This window comes from Nycticebus coucang, chromosome X, assembly GCF_027406575.1.
Source record: "Nycticebus coucang isolate mNycCou1 chromosome X, mNycCou1.pri, whole genome shotgun sequence".
NCBI classification, from domain to species: Eukaryota; Metazoa; Chordata; class Mammalia; order Primates; family Lorisidae; genus Nycticebus; species Nycticebus coucang.
Window position 1 is genome coordinate 135153702 of NC_069804.1, and position 18465 is coordinate 135172166.

Genomic DNA, 18465 nt, shown 5'->3' on the forward strand with positions numbered 1-18465 from the left:
TTAAACCTTAGTGAGACCAGAGGAACAGGGAGAAGTAGGCCTACTTAACTGAAAGATAGGAAAAGCACCTGTCTCAAGCATATAACCTTCACTGGATTGTAGTTTGGGATGTTCATAGATATTTTACGTTTCTTTCTTCATACTATGGGACTGATCCAAACTATCAACATCATGTTAAGGACAAAAGACATCTATGTCTTTTTTTTTTTTTTTTGAGACAGAGCCTCAAGCTGTCATCCTGGGTACAGGGCTGTGGCATCACAGCTCACAGCAACCTCCAACTCCTGGGCTTAAAGCAATTCTCTTGTCTCAGCCTCCCATGTAGCTGGGACCACAGGCGTCCTCCACAACGCCTGGGTATTTTTTTTTTGGTTGCAGCTGTCATTGTTGTTTGGCGGGCCTGGGCTGGATTCAAACTTGCCAGCTCAGGTGTATGTGGCTGGCACCCTAGCCGTTTGAGCCACAGGCGCTGAGCCAAGACATCTATTTCTATACTCAAAGGTGGTATATTTTAACATAAAAAAATTATAACTTGAAAATGGTATGTTAAGCTTTTGATTTTTGCTATGATGGAGCAGCTGGTATCAAATTAGCTCTACTGTTGATAATAACTATAAATGCTTGGCAAATATTTTGAAAAGCTATTTGAAGATAATAGACACTAATCAATGCACGTAGGACATGACAGCATGACAGGATGAATTATAGTGAATGGATAAACACTGAGATCAGTCTTGTATGAGGTCTGACAATTAAGTTTGCAAACTTGCCACCCTATGCTTACATTAGCAGCACTGTTTGAACAACTCAGTAAGGTTTCATAATCTTGGTATCTTAGTATCTCACAACTGTGTTTTTGCTGCTGTGTGGTTGTGTCTTGCTGAGTGGCATTCATTATTGTTGTTGCGTGTTTTTGTGTGCCGTCACGAAGATGTCAGAGCTTGAATTAGAGCAACAAACAAATTTGTCAATTTCTTGCTAAATTTGGCAAGAGTGGAAGTGAAATCATGTATATATTATTCCAAGTTTATGGGGATAATGCTATGAAGAAAATAGCAGTGTACAAATGGATTAAACTTTTTTATTTAAACATTTTTAAAATGAGAGAGAAAGTGTCACCAATGAAGAGAGATAAAGGGCAGTCAGTAAGGAGAAGAACTGATGAAAATATTGCAAAAATCTGTTGGATTCTGGATTAAAAATCATTGCTGACTGTGAGAAGCATAGCAGACCAAGTAAACATTGATAGAGAAACAGGAAAATCTTAACTGAAAATGTTGGCATGAGAAAGGTGTGTGCAAAAATGGTCCTGAAGGAGCTCACTGATGAACAAAATCAAAGGAGAGCTGAAATTTGCTAAACCAACAAGACGATATTTTGGGCCATGTTATCACTGGTGATGAAACAGGGGTGTACCAATATGACTCTGAAACAAAGCGTTAAAGTGCACAATGGAAGTCAGCTAATTCTCCACGACCAAAAAAGTTCTGTCAGTCCAATCAAGAGTCAAAATGATGTTGCTAACCTTTTTTGATATCAGTGGGATTGTTCAATTATGAATTTACACCAACTGGACAAACAGTTAACCAAGTTTACTTTTTGGAAATGTTGAAAAAGCCTACGTGAAAATGACCTGAACTTTTCACCAACAACTCATGGCTCCTGTGTCCTAACAATACACCAGCTCACAGGGCATTGTCTGTGAGGGAGTTTTTGGCCAGTAAACAAATAACTGTATTGGAACACACTCCCTACTCATCTGAACTGGCCCCTAATGACTTTTTTCTTCATTTTGATGACATTCAGGACATTAAGGGTAATACAACAGCTCTGATGGCCATTCCAGAAAAAGAGTTTGAAAATTGCTTTGAAGGGTAGACTATGTGCTTGTGTCAGTGCATAGCTTCTCAAGGGGAGTACTTCGAAGATGAGGTATGTAGCACTTTTTCTTAGGACGAGTTTGTGAACTTAATTGTCAGACCTGTATTAGTTGCTGTTCTCTCTTCTCAAACAATGCACCACTTCATATGGTGGGTTTTTTTTTTTTTTTTTTGCAGTTTTTGGTCGGGGCCGGGTTTGAACCCACCACCTCCCATATATGGGGCTGGCACCCCACTCCTTGAGCCCTAGGCGCTGCCTAAAAGCTTCTTATCTGTTTTTTTTTTTTTTTTGAGACAGAGCCTCAAGCTGTCACCCTGGGTAGAGTGCTGTGGCATCACAGCTCACAGCAACCTCCAACTCCTGGGCTTAAGCAGTTCTCTTGCCTCAGCCTCCCAAGTAACTGAGACTACAGGTGCCCACCACAATGCCCAGCTATTTTTTGGTTGTAGTTGTCGTTGTTTGGCAGGCCCAGGCTGGATTCGAATCCACCAGCTCTGGTGTAAGTGGCTGGTGCCTTAGCCGCTCGAGCTACAGGCGCTGAGCCTCATATGGTGTTTGACATAAAAGACAAAATAAAAGCAGTAATTAGGGTTGTAGCACTTTTACTGGGATAGGAAGACCAAAATTGAAGGTCACAACTACCAAGTGGCTGGGACTTTAATGGCCAAGATCCCTGAAAAAAAAAAAAAAAAGGAGATTGTTATGGAGTGAATGACTGCCCCAAATTCATATGTTGAAATCCAAGCCTTGAATGTGATAGTCTTAGGAGGTGGGGCTTTGCACAGTGAGACTGGTGTACTTATATGAAAAGACACAAGAGAGATGTGCTCTCTCTCTCCACCATGTGAGGATGCAAGAAGACAGCTGTCTATGAACGAGGAAGAGGCTTCCACTAGAACCTGACCATAATGGCACCTTGATTTTGAACTTTGCAGCCTCAAGAACTTTGAGAAATAAATTTATGGGTTTGTTTATTTTTTTTATTGTTTGGGATTCATTGTGGGTACAAATAATTAGGTTACCTTGATTGCATTTGTTAGGTAAAATCCCTCTTATAATTGTGTCCTGCATCAAGAGGTGTGCCATACACCGTGACCCCCATCCTCCTCCCTCCTTTCCCTACACCCCCTTGTATTAGATCATCTACTGCCTTCATATTAGAATTGAGTACTTTGGAATCTTGCTTCTCCATTCTTGTGATGCTTTACTAGGAAGAATGTGTTCCACCTCAATCCAGGTTAATACAAAAGATGTAAAGTCTCTGTTTCTTGTCTCTTTTTTTGTTTGTTTGCTTTTAGACACAAGGTCTCACTAGGCCACCCGGGCTGAAATGTAGTGCCATGATATGATCACAGTTCACTGTAGCCTCAAACTCTTGGGCTCAAGTGATCCTCCTACCTCAGCCCCTCAAATAACTGTGATTACATGTGTGAGCCACTGTGCCTGGAAAATTTCTGTTGTTTAAGCCATTAAGTCTATAGTAGTTTGTCATAGCAGCTTGAACCCATTAAGACAGAGCTATAGATAAGTGTAATCAATATTCTGCATGAAATTTCTCCTGGAGGCATTAGCTAACTTTTAACTTTTACCTGTTCAAAGTGAGAGGCAAAGAAACCAAGCATAAAGCACTGCTAAAATGCTGCACAACTAAGCAATTCAGTGATCTCACAGTTATGGGAAGACAAAAATGAGAATTAAAGAATGTTTAAGGCAGCAGAACCCTAGCAAATGACTTAGGTTTTTATGGGAGCCCCAGAAAGTATACCTTATGAGTAATGGTTAAATGGCAATAGACTGGCCTCACTTCCATCAAGTTGAACTATCCCTACATTGTCTGTTGTTTAGAAAAAACATTTCATCTTCTTTTGAAGAAAATAACATCAGCCAGAGCCACTAAAATTTTGTAAACACAGTGTCCTACATCCAATAAGAAATAGTCAGGCATGCTAGAGACAGAACCAAATGACAAAGTCAAGGAAACAAACAATATAAACAGATGTACAGGTAATTGGGAAATTAAAGTGATCAGATATGCCTTTATATAACTATAATTCATGTGCTTAATAAAACAAAAGAAATAATGGAGAATTTTTACCTGAGATGTAGAGATTATAAAACAGAGTCAAATGAAAATTAAAGAATAAATAATAGAATAATCGAAATAGAGAATTCAGGAGATAGGGAAGAAAGATGGCTCACTAGCGATACCAATTGTCAGATTGTCTTAGAAAGAAAGAAAAGTTTTAGATGAAAAAAACAAAACAAAACATAGATGGGCTGTAATTCTGAGGGAAAAGTGCCAAAACTTACCAGAGATTCCAAGGAAAGAAGTTGTGGAACAGAACAAGAAGGAACAAGATATCAGCAGAGATTGGCCCGTGAGAGGCTTGGAGTCTGGTGGAAAGGGTAGATGAGGGTTTTGTTTCTACTTCTCTCTTACTTCTGAAAGTCAGCAGGCTTCTTATCTACTGGAAAGCTTTTCTACCTTCACAAGTCCAAAAGCTGCTGCCACCATTGAATTGGGAGCTTCTAGAGGACAAAGTAATAGGCTGTCAGCCTCCTCAGTTGCTTCCCATCACCATAGACCCAAGCCAAGATGGTGGGTGCTATACTGCTTCTCCACTCATTGTGTGCCTTTGTTCTCCCCCAGGAAGGTTCAGTCCTTCAGTTCTCATGTTACTCATTCCCACACTTTTCAATTCCAGTCCAGACTGCAGGAGCCATAGAGGGATCTATGTGTTTCTAGAGCTTGGACATTCTGGTGGGCTGCCTTCTGGGAAGAGGGACAGAGAAGACCAGAGTGCTAGCTGTTCTCTGTTTTCACTCTTTTCCTCCTCCTCCCTTCCCCACCCATTGCTACCAAGAGGCCTGGGTCCCCCAATGAGTGATGGAGCCAAGATTCCCAGAAGTGATTGTTTCCCCTTTGTTGTCACGTGTACTACATCAAGGCTCCCACAGAGAGTGGGGCTCATATCTTTCATCTTAAAGACCTGCAGTGGACCAAGGAGTGCCCAGACTATGAGCTCCCTGCCTGCTGGCCCTCCTGGGTGCTGCTCACCTTGCTGCAACAGCAGAGCAGGCCATACCCCAAAGTGGAGGGATATCAAACCCGTTTGAGCACTACATGGGTAACTCAAAACCAGCATGCTTCTCCTTGGCATGGTCAGGGACTGAACAAGGAGGACCTGAGTACAGACCTACAGGCCAGATTCCATACTCTCCGGGCCCAACTGTGTTGCTCAGGGGTGGGTGAGGAGGGGAGATTTGTGAACCAATCTTGGGAAGCAAGGGAGTATATGTGGGCAGAGTGGAGAGGAGAGTGCAGTGTGGGTCCCAGCTGCAGCATACTTGTGGAGAACTCCTCCTCCAACAGAAAAGCCAAAGTCTTGACTCTAGGTGGGATCCTGGACAGAGACACACTCAGCCTACAGCACTGCTACTGGTGAGCTCAGGTAGTTGGAGCTCCTGCCTGTGGCCAGATGACAGAAGGAGACTACAGGACAGGGGAGGAAGGAGAAGAGCAAAACCCACTCCTGATAGCCAGATGGTGAAAATCATATGGCCCCTCCCACTGAGCAGACTTTCTGGCTTGTGGGACCACTTCAGCCCCTCCCTGGTGGCTCTCCTCAGTGGCCTGGGAGCACACCTTTAACCTCTGCTGAAACAGCTCTTCTGGCTTCCTTTGAAGAGCTGGAAGACCAGACCCAGCCCTGTCTAGCTTCACTCCTGTAGTCACCTCTGCTGTGCTGTAGAATAACAAGTCCCCAGGGAACTCCAGGGCCCTGCCCATCACTGAGGGGCTAGACAGGTCCCAGGTCCTCAGAAGAACACTGCACCTGGTTCTTTCCAGCAGGCATCACCTACTGGCAGGGAGGACAACTTTACAGTCCTTTACATCATCAATCGTACAGGGCATAGCTGATTCTTACCCACAGCACAATCTACTGTCTCAGAGATTAAACTTGGCATACAAATATAATTCACACTATTAAGACAAACACAGGGCTTCGGAAAGAGAAAAGATTTCAAAGACTTCTATCATTCCTCATCAACAACAGACTGGGAATCTCCCACACACAGAGCTCACCACCACTACAGCCTACAAATAACTAGCAATAGAGAAAACGACCACCCTAAGGATAACTACAACCAAGGTGTCCATACAGATTGCAGACTGCTATGAAAATACCCACAAGCAAATTCAAAGGTCGTTACATATGTCACAGGCACATTTGTAAGAGTGTGGAGCGGGGGTGGGGTGGGGTGGGAGTGGGGAAGTCCCAACTAAACAAAACAAAATCCAAAAGCAAGAAACGAAAGCTTATCTAGATGAGACGGAATCAGCATGAGAACTCCAGAAATATGAAAAATTCGAGTGAAAGGACACCCCCAAAGGAGCACATAAGCCCTCCAGTAATGTATCACAACAAAAATAAAAAATTTTAAATGAAAGATAAAGAATTCCAAATATGGACTGTAAGGGAGTTCAATGAAATCCAAGAGAAAATGGAAAACCAACATGAAGGAACTGGAAACACAATTTAGGAAATGAATGAAAAATTTATTGAAGAGATAGACAAATTTAAATAGTAGAACTTCTGAAAGTGAAAATTCATTTAAGAAAATACAAAACACAGCAGAGAGCTTTAAGAATATACCACGGGCAGTGCCTGTGGCTCAGTGAGTAGGGCGCCGGCCCCATATACCGAGGATGGCAGGTTCAAACCTGGCCCCGGCCAAACTGGAACGAAAAAGTAGCTGGGCATTGTGGTGGGTGCCTGTAGTCCCAGCTACTCGGGAGGCTGAGGCAAGAGAATCACCTAAGCCCAAGAGCTCGAGGTTGCTGTGAGCTGTGACACCATGGTACTCTACCGAGGGTGACAAAATGAGATTCTGTCTCTAAAAAAAAAAAGAATACACCAGACCAGGCAGAGCAAAGATGATCAAGGCTTGAAGACATCACTTCTGAATTAACCTAGTCCAGTGTTTTTCAGCCTTTTTATCTCACAGCACCCTTGAACCTATAGTTAAACTTCCATGGCACACTTAAATTATGTTGATCAAAAAATAAAAGAGTAAAAAAAATATACTTATTGTGCCTTGAACTTCTTTAGAAAATAATTTAATTAATGATGAAAAATTTTCACAGCATGCCTAAGATCCTCTCCCAGTACACCAGTTGAAAATCGCTGACCTAGTCAGTCAAAAATAAAGAATAAAAAAGAAAGAGGAATGAATAAAGGCTGTAAGAAATATGAAATTATGTGAAGGTGGGTGCAGAAGAAAAAGAACAAGATTTGGAAAACCTATATGAGGGAATAATTAAAGAAAACTTCCTGGTCTTGCTAGAGATTGAGACATCCATATACAAAAAACTCAACAAACACCTGGGAGATTCACGGCAAAGAAGCAATTATCAAGATATCTACATAGGCCAGGTGTGGTGGCTCACGCCTGTAATCCTAGTACTCTCTGGGAGGCTAAGATGGGTGGATTGTTTGAGCTCAGGAGCTGGAGACCAGCCTGAGCAAGAGTGAGACCTTGTCTCTAAAAAATAGCTGGGGGTTGTGGTGGGCACCTGTAGTCCCAGGTACCAGGGAGAGTGAGACAAGAGAATCACTTTGAGCCCAAGAGTTTGAGGTTGCTGTGAACTATGATGCTACAGCACTCTACTGAGGGAGACAAAGTGAGACTCTGTCTCAAAGACAAAAAAAAAAAAAAAAAAGACACATAGTCATCAGACTGGCCAAAGTCAACAGGAAGGAGGAACTCATGCAAGATATCAGGCAAAAACATCAAGTCACTTACAAAGGAAAACCCATTAGGCTAATTACAGACTTCTTGTGTAGACCTTACAAGCCAGAAGGGATTGAGACCCCATCTTCAGTCTTCTTAAACAAAAGAAATGCCAACCTAGAATTTTGTATGCAACAAAACGAAGTTTCACATATGAAGGTGAAATAAAGACTTCTCCATATAAGCAAACAAAGTGTATTATATGTGAATCAGCACAATAAGCACCCACCATTCTACCAACACTCAAAAGTTAAAGCTCACGGCTCAAATAAAATAATAGCACAAGAGGGAAAGCAAAGCAGTAAGGTACTACCCATCATGATGAACAGAACAGCATCCCACATATAAATTCTGTCACTCAACATTAATGGTCTGAATGCCCCACTAAAAGACCTAGGCTGGTTGAATGGATGAAAAGTATCACATCTAATCCACAAAGACTCATATAGACTCCAGGTAAAGGGATAGAAAAAATATTCCATGTAAATGGAAACCAAATAGAACAGATACAGCCATTCTCATATCAGATAAAATTGACTGTAAGTCAACACTGGTAAAGCAAGACAAAGATAGTCATAATATAATGGTAAAGGGAGAAATTCAATAAGAAGACATAACAAACCTAAACGTGTATGCACCTAACACAGGAGCTCCAAGATTTGTGAAGCAAATTCTAGTAGACATAAAGAGATAAAGAGTAGCATCAGAATCACTGGGGATTTCAACACCCCACTGACAGAGCTGGATAGATCATTGAAGCAGAAAAATAAACACTGGGCTTAAATGGACTCTAGAATAAATGGACGTAGCAGACATGTACAGAACATTCTACCCTCAAACTACTGAACATATTAATACATTATCATCACCACATGGGACATTCTCCAAGATTGATCTTATCTTAGGCCACAAAACATATCAAAACAAATTAAAAAAATTAAAGTAACACACATGTATCTTCTCAGATCACAGTGGAATAAAACCACAAATCAATTCCAGGAGAAACACTTAGATCTACACAAAGTCATGGAAATTAAACAACCTGCTGCTGAATGATTACTGGATCAATAATGAAATTAAGATTAAAATCAAGAGATTCCTTGACCTGAATGACAAAGGGGATACAAGCTATCAAAATCTATAAGATTTAGCAAAAGCAGTCCTAAGGGAAAATCTATAGCCTTAAGTGCCGAAATAAAAAATACAGATCACAAATTAACAATTTCATGTCACATGTCAAGGAATTAGAAAAGGAAGAACAAACAAAATCCAAAGCTAGCAGAAGAAAAGAAACAACAAAGCTCAAAACAGAACTAAATGAAATGGGGGTGGTGGTGGAGATCAATAAAACAAAAAGTCAGTTTTTTAAAAAGACAAACAAAATCTACAGACCTCTTGCTACATTAACCAGGAATAGAAGAGAAAGGCTCCAAAGAAACTCAATCAGAAATAAAAACAAAGATATTGCCACTGATGCTATGGAAATACAAAATATCATCTGTGAACACTATGAAAATTCTTGTGTGCATAAGCTAGAAAGCATAGAGAAAACTGACAAATTTCTGGAAACACAACCTCTCAAGACTCAATCAGGAAGAAACAGAACTCCTAAAATAACAAGCAGCAAGAATGAAGCAGTAATAAAGAAATCCGCCTGTCAATTTCCATAAAAAATAAGCCTATTGGAATTATTATTTTGAATCAGAGGTCAATTTAGGTAAAAATAATATATAGAATCTTCCAATCAGTGGTCAATGTATAATTTTCTTTGTATTTAAGTCTCTGTTAATTTTTCTCAATGTTTTGTAGTTCTGTGTAAAGGTCTCACACATCTTTGTTAATCCTTAATATTTGATGATTTTTGAAACTAATGCAAATGGTTTATTTTCTGCTTGCTAATATATAGAAATACAATTCTTTTATATACTGACCTTATATATGCAAACTTGGAAATTTTACTTATTCTAACAAGTTTTTAAATACTTCTGAAATTTCTAAACACACAATTGTGTCATCTGTAAATATGAAGGATTTATTTCTTCATTTCTAATACTTGTAAGATTCATTTCTTTCTTACCTTATTTTACTGACTAGAACATTCAGCACAATGTTGATTAGAAATGGTAATACAGACAACCAGGTCTTATTTCTGATCTCAGAAGGGAATCTTTCAATATTTCACTATTAATATGTCATGGGTTGTACTTTAAAAAAATTCCCTTTATCAAACTAAGAAAACATCCTTCTATTTCTAGTTTTTGAAGAGTTTTTTCATATAAATGGATGTTTAGTTTTATCAAAGGCTTTTTTGCCCTTATTGCAATGATTATATATTTATCTTTTTTCTGTCAATGTTATGATTGTATTATTGCTTTATGAATATTAAACTATTCTTTTATTCCTAGGATAAATTCATCTTGGTTGTGAGGTATTATCCTTATAAATCCCTGGGTTCATTTTGCTAATATTTTGTGTAGGAGTTTTGCAACTGTATTTACAAGAGATATTAGTCTATGGTTTTTCCTTTCTTATAATGTGCTTCACAGATTTTAATAACAAGGCTATATATAATAGTCTCATAAAACATGTAGCGAAATGTATTGTTTCTCTTTTGTTCAGTTTCTGGAAGAGTTCATGTAAGATTGACATGAAGCATAAAAGATTGCTCCTTTTCCTTCCTTAATTATTAGAGAGAATTCACCATGAAGCCATCTGGACCTGGAATTTTATTTGTAGTAAAGTATTTACTATAAAAATCAATTTTATTAATATGTATAAGATTACTTAAATTTTGTAAAACATAAAATAAAATAAAATAAATTTTGTATAACTTTTTGAAATCAGTTTTGGTAAGTTGTGTTTTATAAGTCATTTGTGTGCATTTTTATAAATTGTCCAATTTGGTATTCATAAATCTTCTTTTCAATATCTATAATTCTAAACTATACCATTTTCATTATTGATACTTATAATTTATGCCTTCTCTTGTTTTTCTTCACCAGTATTGATATAGATTTATCAATTTGATTAATCTTCTCAAAAAAACAACTTTTGGCTTGTTGATCTTCTGTACTATCAGTTTTGTATTTCTTCGGTTTCTGCTCTTATTTTTTCCATCTTCCTTTCTTGGAGTTTAATTTGTCATTTATTTAACCTTCTTGAGGTGAATGTTTACATCACTGATTTTTAGCCTTTCTTCTCTTCTTCTATATGCATATAAGGCCTTAAATTTCTTTTTTTTTTTTTTGTAGAGACAGAGTCTCATCCTATGGCCCTTGGTAGAGTGCTGTGGCCTCGCACAGCTCACAGCAACCTCCAACTCCTGGGCTTAGGCGATTCTCTTGCCTCAGCCTCCCGAGTAGCTGGGACTACAGGCACCCGCCACAACTCCCGGCTATTTTTTTGTTGCAGTTTGGCGGGGGCTGGGTTTGAACCCGCCACCCTCGGTATATGGGGCCGGCGCCCTACTGACTGAGCCACAGGTGCTGCCCAAGGCCTTAAATTTCTTTCTAAGGACTGTTTCAGATGCATTGGACATGTTGTGATGTCATATTTTTATTACAATTTAACTCAAAATATTTTATAATTTCCATTATCAGTTTCATGGACTCTCTGGTCATTTAGAAACATATTGCTTAATTTTCCAATATTTGGTGATTTCTATTATATTTTTTATTATTGATTTCTATTTTAATTCTGCTATAGTTACAGAACATATTCTATGATTTCAGCCAGTCGAAATTTGTTGTATACTCTATATTTATTGCATGCAATATTCTTTTCTTTTTTTCATTTGCATTGATTGAACGGAGAGACCTGGGGAGGCCAACACCAGCAAGCACTCCTCTGCATAGAGAAACAGAGTGTGGCCCCCTCTAATGTTCCTCACTGGCTTTTATTGAAATCTCAGGCATGAGAAAATACAGCACAGTGGAAAGCTTCAAAGAGAGAGTCAAGGTTAAAAAAAAAAGTTGTTAACACAGCCTTCACCACATTTTCTTAGTTATTATGTTAAGACTAAGTTAACCAGTTTAATGACAGTATTTCAAATTATACATAAAACCAGCACATTGTACCCAATAATTGCCTTAATGTACACAGCTATGATTTAATAAAAAAAGTAGTTTTTCTTTAACTGCATGATTGAACTACTAACATATCTTGCCTACTGCACTTTTATCTTGCCTTAATTTTATCACTGCTAATATATGATTTAGGGGTGGGACAGTTTGCTGTGTCTAGTGAGTATTGTTTTTAATACTCAGGGCCAGCAGTGATACTTGCTTGGCTTTTTCCCAGATTACTCTGTCCTTAGTGCCTAGCACTTTTAACCCTATGCTCTATACTACAGTTTGTCATTTTTTTATTCATTTATAGGTGCACTATATATTCTGGATACAAATCTTTTGTCCCCCCAAATTCATTCTTTCTTTCTTCCTTCCTTCCTTCCTTTTCTTTCTTTCTTTTATTTTTTTAAGACAAAGCCTCAAGCTGCTGTCCTGGGTAGAGTGTCATGGCACCACAGCTCACAGCAAACTCTAACTCCTGGGATTAAGCAATTCTCTTGCCTCAGCCTCTCAAGTAGCTGGGACTACAGGCGCCCACCACAATGCCTGGCTATTTTTTGGTTGTAGTTGTTATTGTTGTTTGGCAGGCCAGGCTGGATTCGAACCCGCCAGCTCTGGTGTATGTGGCTGGCGCCTTAGCCGCTTAAGCTACAGGTGCCGAGCCCCCCAAATTATTTCTTACCTTCATCCCTCCCTACTTTACCTACTTTATTATTTTTATTTTCTTATTCTTTTATTGTTTGGGATTCATTGAGGGTACAAAGAATTAGGTTACATTGATTGCATTTGTTAAAGTCCCTCTTATAATTGTGTCCCACCCCCAAGAGGTGTGCTATAAACTGTGACCCCACATCTCCGTCTCTCCTCCCCTCTGCCCACCTTGCTCATTCTCCTACTCCCCTTGTATTAGCTCATTTACTGCCTTCATATTAGAATACAGTACTTTGGATTCTTGCTTCTCCATTCTTGGGATGCTTTACTAAGAAGAATATGTTCCACCTCTATCCAGGTTAATACAAAAGATGTAAAGTCTCCATCTTTTGTAGTGGCTGAATAGTATTTCATGGTATACATATACCTCAGCTTGTTAATCCATTTAGGCTGTTTCCACATTTTGGTGACTGTAAATTGATGGCATGCAATATTCTAAAAATGTTAGGACATGTCTGTTAGTCTTGATATCCATTCTTCTATATCCACACCTTTTATTTATTTATTTTTTGAGACAGAGTCTTATTTTGTCACCCTCAGTAGAGTCCTGTGGCTTCACAGCTCATAGTAATCTCAAACTCTTGGGCTTAAGTGATTCTCTTGCCTCAGCTTCCCAAGTAGCTGGGACTACAGGTGCCTGCCACAATGCCTGGCTATTTTTAGAGACGAGGTCTCGCTCTGACTTAGGCTGGTCTTGAACCCGTGAGCTCAGGCAATCCACCTGCCTGGGCCTCTCAGAGTGCTAAGATTACTTAGCACTCACAGTGGTGTGAGCCACTGTGCCCAGCCTTATAGCCACACTTTTTTTTCTTTCTTTCTTTTTTTTTTTTTTTTGCTTATTTTATCAGAAGGAGATACGCTAAAATCCCCAACCAGGTTTGTAGATTTATCTTTTGATATTTAGAGTTCTATCAGTTTTCACTTTATGTATTTGGGAGCTATTTTATATGTGCAAACCAATTAAGGTTTTTAAAAAATTATTGATGTATTGACTCTTTAATCATTGTGAAATGTCTCTCTAATATCTCCCAGAAAGCTTCCAACCTTAACATCTAATTTCTCTGATATTAGTAGAACTACAGCTACTTTATTTTGGTTCATACATTAACTTTCAAATTTTCTATGTCTTATTTAAGGTAAATCTCTTATAATCAGTACCTAATTGTAATTTTTATTTTTGTCCAGTCCGATAAATTTTGTTTTTAAATTGTATCATTTAGTCCATTCACATTCAGTGTGATTCCTGGGAAGTGTGGATTTTAATCTACTATTTGTTTTTTATTTACCCTCTCTTTATTTTTATTTTTTATTAGATAATAACTGTGTATATTACTGCATTTATGGGATACCATGCACTGATTTTTATATATGATTTGGAATGTTTACATCAAACTGGTTAACATAGAGTTCACCTCACTTATTTAGTTGTTGTGTTTAGACATTTATACTCTACTATTAATATATTTGACATGTTCCCTTGCAATATGCACAGTAGGTGAAGTCCCACTGATTACCCTCCCGCCCCGGGTGTGCACCTCCCTCCCCTCCCCTTGCCCTCCTAACACAATTATAGCTCTCTTCTTTATTGTTTTATTCTCCTTTGTTGCTTTCTTTTGGATTAATCAAGTTGTTTTCTTTTTCATTTTTAAACTTATTTATGGTGCATTTTTTATTAATAGCTTGGTTACCCATGATTACAACATTTCTTCTTGGCTTATTAAAATCTACCTTAAGATAGAGATTTTACCAATTATACTCTCTCACCTTTTGTACTATAATCATGTTTTAATTGAACATGTGTTTTGAACACCAAAAGATATTGTTGCTGTTGTTTAAGTAGCCAATATTCATATAAGTTTACCCATATAACCCTTTCTAGTGTTCTTCATTTATTCCTGAATGACCTTACTTCCATCTGACACTATTTTCATCTTGTCTGAATAACTCCCATCAGTATTTCTTCTACTGAATATCTGATGAATTCTCTCAATTTTTGTTTATCTTGAAACATATTGTTTTTTTTTTTTTAAATTTCAGATTAATATAAGGGTACATAACTTACATAATTTGCATTTGTTAGGTTAAGTCCAAGTTGCATTTGAGCATTTGAGCCCTTCACCCCAAGAAGGTGTGCCAGATAGGTGAGAGCTTACCACATGCCCTCCTCCTGCCTATCTCCCCCATTCTTGAATTTAAATATGTATTTCTCTTGTGTGGGTGTTGTTTATCTACTAGTTTCATATTAATATTGAGTACATTGGATGCTTGCTTTTCCATTCTTGTGATACTTTACCCAGGAGGATATTCTCCCAATCCTTCCAGGTAAATACAAAAAACGAGAAGTCTCCATCTTCCTTTATGACTGAATAGTATTCCATGGTATACATATACCACAGTTTATTTATCCATCCATGGGTTGATGGGCACTTGGGTTGTGTCCATATCTTTGCCATTGTAAATTGAGCTACTATAAACATTTGAGTGCAAATGTCCTTGTATAAAGTGATTTTTTTTTCTTCCAAGTAGATACCTAGTAATGGGATTGCAGGATCAAATGAATGGTCTATTTGTATCTCTTTGAGAAAAATCTTAGAACATATTTGATTCACTTTCATTTTCAAATAATTTTTGCTACACTGGCACTTTTTTCACTTTTTTCAATATGTCATACTATTGTCTTCTTTTACTATTTCTGTTGAAAAAATCAGTTGTCAAGCTTACCATTGTTCCTTTGAAGATAATAGACCTTTGTTCTCTACTTATTATGAAAATTTTCTCTTTGTTTCTGATAGTCATCAGTTTTACTTTGATGTACAGGCAATTCCTAAGTTACAAACGTCTGACTGACGTGCAACTCACACTTGTAAACAGAGGCTATTACAGGTAATAGGTGATTGTGCCTGTTCCTTCTTACATACAAATTCAACTTATGAACCAACCTATAGAACCTATCTTGTTTGTAACCTGGGGACTTCCAGTACCTGGGTCTTTTTTTTTCCTCACTATTTTAGTTTTCTATTGCTGTCATAGTAAGTTTCTACAAACAATGCAAGTTTACTGGTCTTACAAGTTTTCATAGGTCAGAAGTCCAGTAAGTGTCTTACTGAGTTAAAATCAAGTTGTCAGCAGAGATGACTTCTTTTCTGTAGGCTCTGCGGGAAAATCTGCTTTCTTGCTCATCAAGGTTGTTGACAGAATTCAGTTCCTTGCACTTGTAAGACTGAAGTCCCAGTTTTCTTGCTGGCTGTAAGCTAATGACCATTTCTAGTTTCTAGACGTCACCTGCATTCCTGGGCTCACGTGCCCCTTCTTCGATCTTTAAAGTAAGGAAAGGTCTGATTGAGGCCTTCTCATGCCACATCTGTGCCTAACCAATACTGCTACCTTCATCTTCCACATTGAAGGGCCCACTTACATAATGCAGGATAATCTACTTATTTTAAGTTATGTAAATAACAACCTTAATTTCATCTGCATTGAACCTCAAATTCTTAGGCTGAAATGATCCTCTTATCTCAGCCTCCTGAGTAGCTGGGACTACAGGCGTCCAGCACAACACCCAGTTAATTTTTCTATTTGTAGAGATGGGGGTCTCACTTTGCTCAGACTGGTCTCAAACTCCTGAGCTCAAGCAATCCATCGCCTTGGCCTCCCAGAGTGCTAGGATTACAGGCACAAGCCACCACGCCCACCCTGTCATGTTTTCTTGTTGAATTGTTCCCTTTACCATTATATAATGACCATCTTTGTCTTTGGTTAACCATTATTGGTTTAAAGTCTGTTTTATATGATAAAATGGTGACAATGGCTACACCTGTTAACTTTTGGGTTCCATTTCTGTGGATTTTTTCCCCTATTCCTTTACCTGGAGTCTGTGTGAGTCCTTGTGGTGTAGCTGTTGCTTGGGTTGTGATTTTTCATCCATTCAGCCAGTCTTATGTTTTTTAATTGGGGCACTCGCCCCAGACCATTCTTGTTAAGTGTTAGTATTGACGTGTAGGACGCTGTTCTCTTCATCATTTTGGATGACACATTGTTTTGTTTTCCCTCTTGTGCTATTATTTTATAAGAGCTGTGAGATTCAACTTTTGGGTGTTTTTATACTGGTAGGTATCTATTGTGCTGTTGCATGTATAATACACTTTTGAGCATTTCCTGTTGGGCATGTTTAGTAGGGACCAATTCCCTTAGTGTTTGTTTATCTGAAAAAGTCTTTTTCTATTCATCATTAATGAAACTTGTTTTTTGTTTTTTTTTATTCTTATTTATTTATTTATTTTTATTAAATCATAGCTGTGTGCATTAGTATGATCATGGGGCACCATACACTTGGTTCATAGACCGTTTGACACATTTTCATCACACTAGTTAACATAGCTTTCGTGGCATTTTCTTAGTTATTCTGCTAAGACCTTTACATTCCACATTTACTAGGATTCACATATACCCTTGTAAGATGCACCGCAGGTGTAATCCCATTAATCCCCCTACCTCCCCCCTCTCTCCCCTCCCTTTCCCCCTTCTCCCTATTCTTAGGTTGTAACTGGGTTATAGCTTTCATGTGGAGGTCCTACATTAGTTTCATAATAAGGGTGAGTACATTGGGTACTTTTTCTTCCCTTCTTGAGACACTTTACTAAGAAGAATATGTTCCAGCTCCATCCATGTAAACATGAAAGAGGTAAAGTCTCCATCTTTTTTAAGGCTGCATAATATTCCATGGTGTACATATACCACAATTTATTAATCCATTTGTGGATCGATGGGCACTTGGGCTTTTTCCATGATGAAACTTGGTTTTTAGGATATAAAATTCTTGCTTGGCATTTGTTCTGTACATGTCATATCTACTAAGTATAGAATATAAATGTTCTAGTAAGTAATTAAGTAAATGAGGTGATACCCTATATTAACTAATTTGATCTAAGCATTCCAAATTGTATATAAAATCAGCATATTGTGCCCCATAAATGCATTAATGTATACATGATCTATGTGTATACGACTGAATAGAAAAAATGGGGCCCCAATTCCTTCTGGCTTCTCCACTGAAAAGTCTGCTGTTATTGTAATGAGTTTCCCTTTGTGGATTAATTGTTTCTTTCACGTTGCAGCTTGTAGAATTTTCTACTTCATTGTGACTTTGCCCAGGTTGATTACTATGGGTCTTGGAGATATTCTATTTGCAATCAATCTTCCCAGAGTTTGATGATCTTACTGTACGTGGATATCAGAATTTCTGGAAATATCAAGGAAGTTCTCTTTAATAATTCCCTTGCAAATGTTTTCATTCTTTTTTCGTTTTCTTTTTCTACTTCTGTGATACCTATGTTTCATATATTGGCTCATTTCACAAAGTCTCTTATTTATCTGAGTCATTGTTCATTCTTGTTTATACATTTTTAAATTTTTACTCATTGAAAGCATTTATCGAAGAGTCAGAGTTAACATTATGTACACATCCTTTTAATGCTGTTTATACTTTTTTCTGCCTGTTTGACTGTGTTAGTTTGAAAGCCTTGTCTTCAAACTTTGAGATTCTTTCTTTTGCTTGGCCTGTCTGTTGTTGAAGTTTTCTGCTGTATTTTGTAATTCCCTAAATTATTCTTTCAATTTTTAAATATTCATTTATATCCTTTCCTTTTTGTCCATCTCTTTAGTGAGTTTTTCATATTTTTCATTCATTTCCTGAAATATTTTCTTGGTTTCTTCATTTTTGTTTTTTACTTTCTCTTCAATCATATTTGTATTCTTTTTTTTTTTTTTGCAGTTTTTGGCTGGGGCTGGGTTTGAACCCACCACTTCCAGCATATGGGGCCGGCGCCCTACCCCTTTGAGCCACAGGCGCCGTCCCAATCATATTTGTATTCTTTGCCATCCGTATTCTGAATTCATTTCTGATTTTTTTTTCGAGACAGAGTCTTACTATGTTGCCCGTGGTAGAGTGCTGTGATGTCACAGCTCACAGCAACCTCAAACTCTTGGGCTTAAACAATTCTCTTGCTTCAGC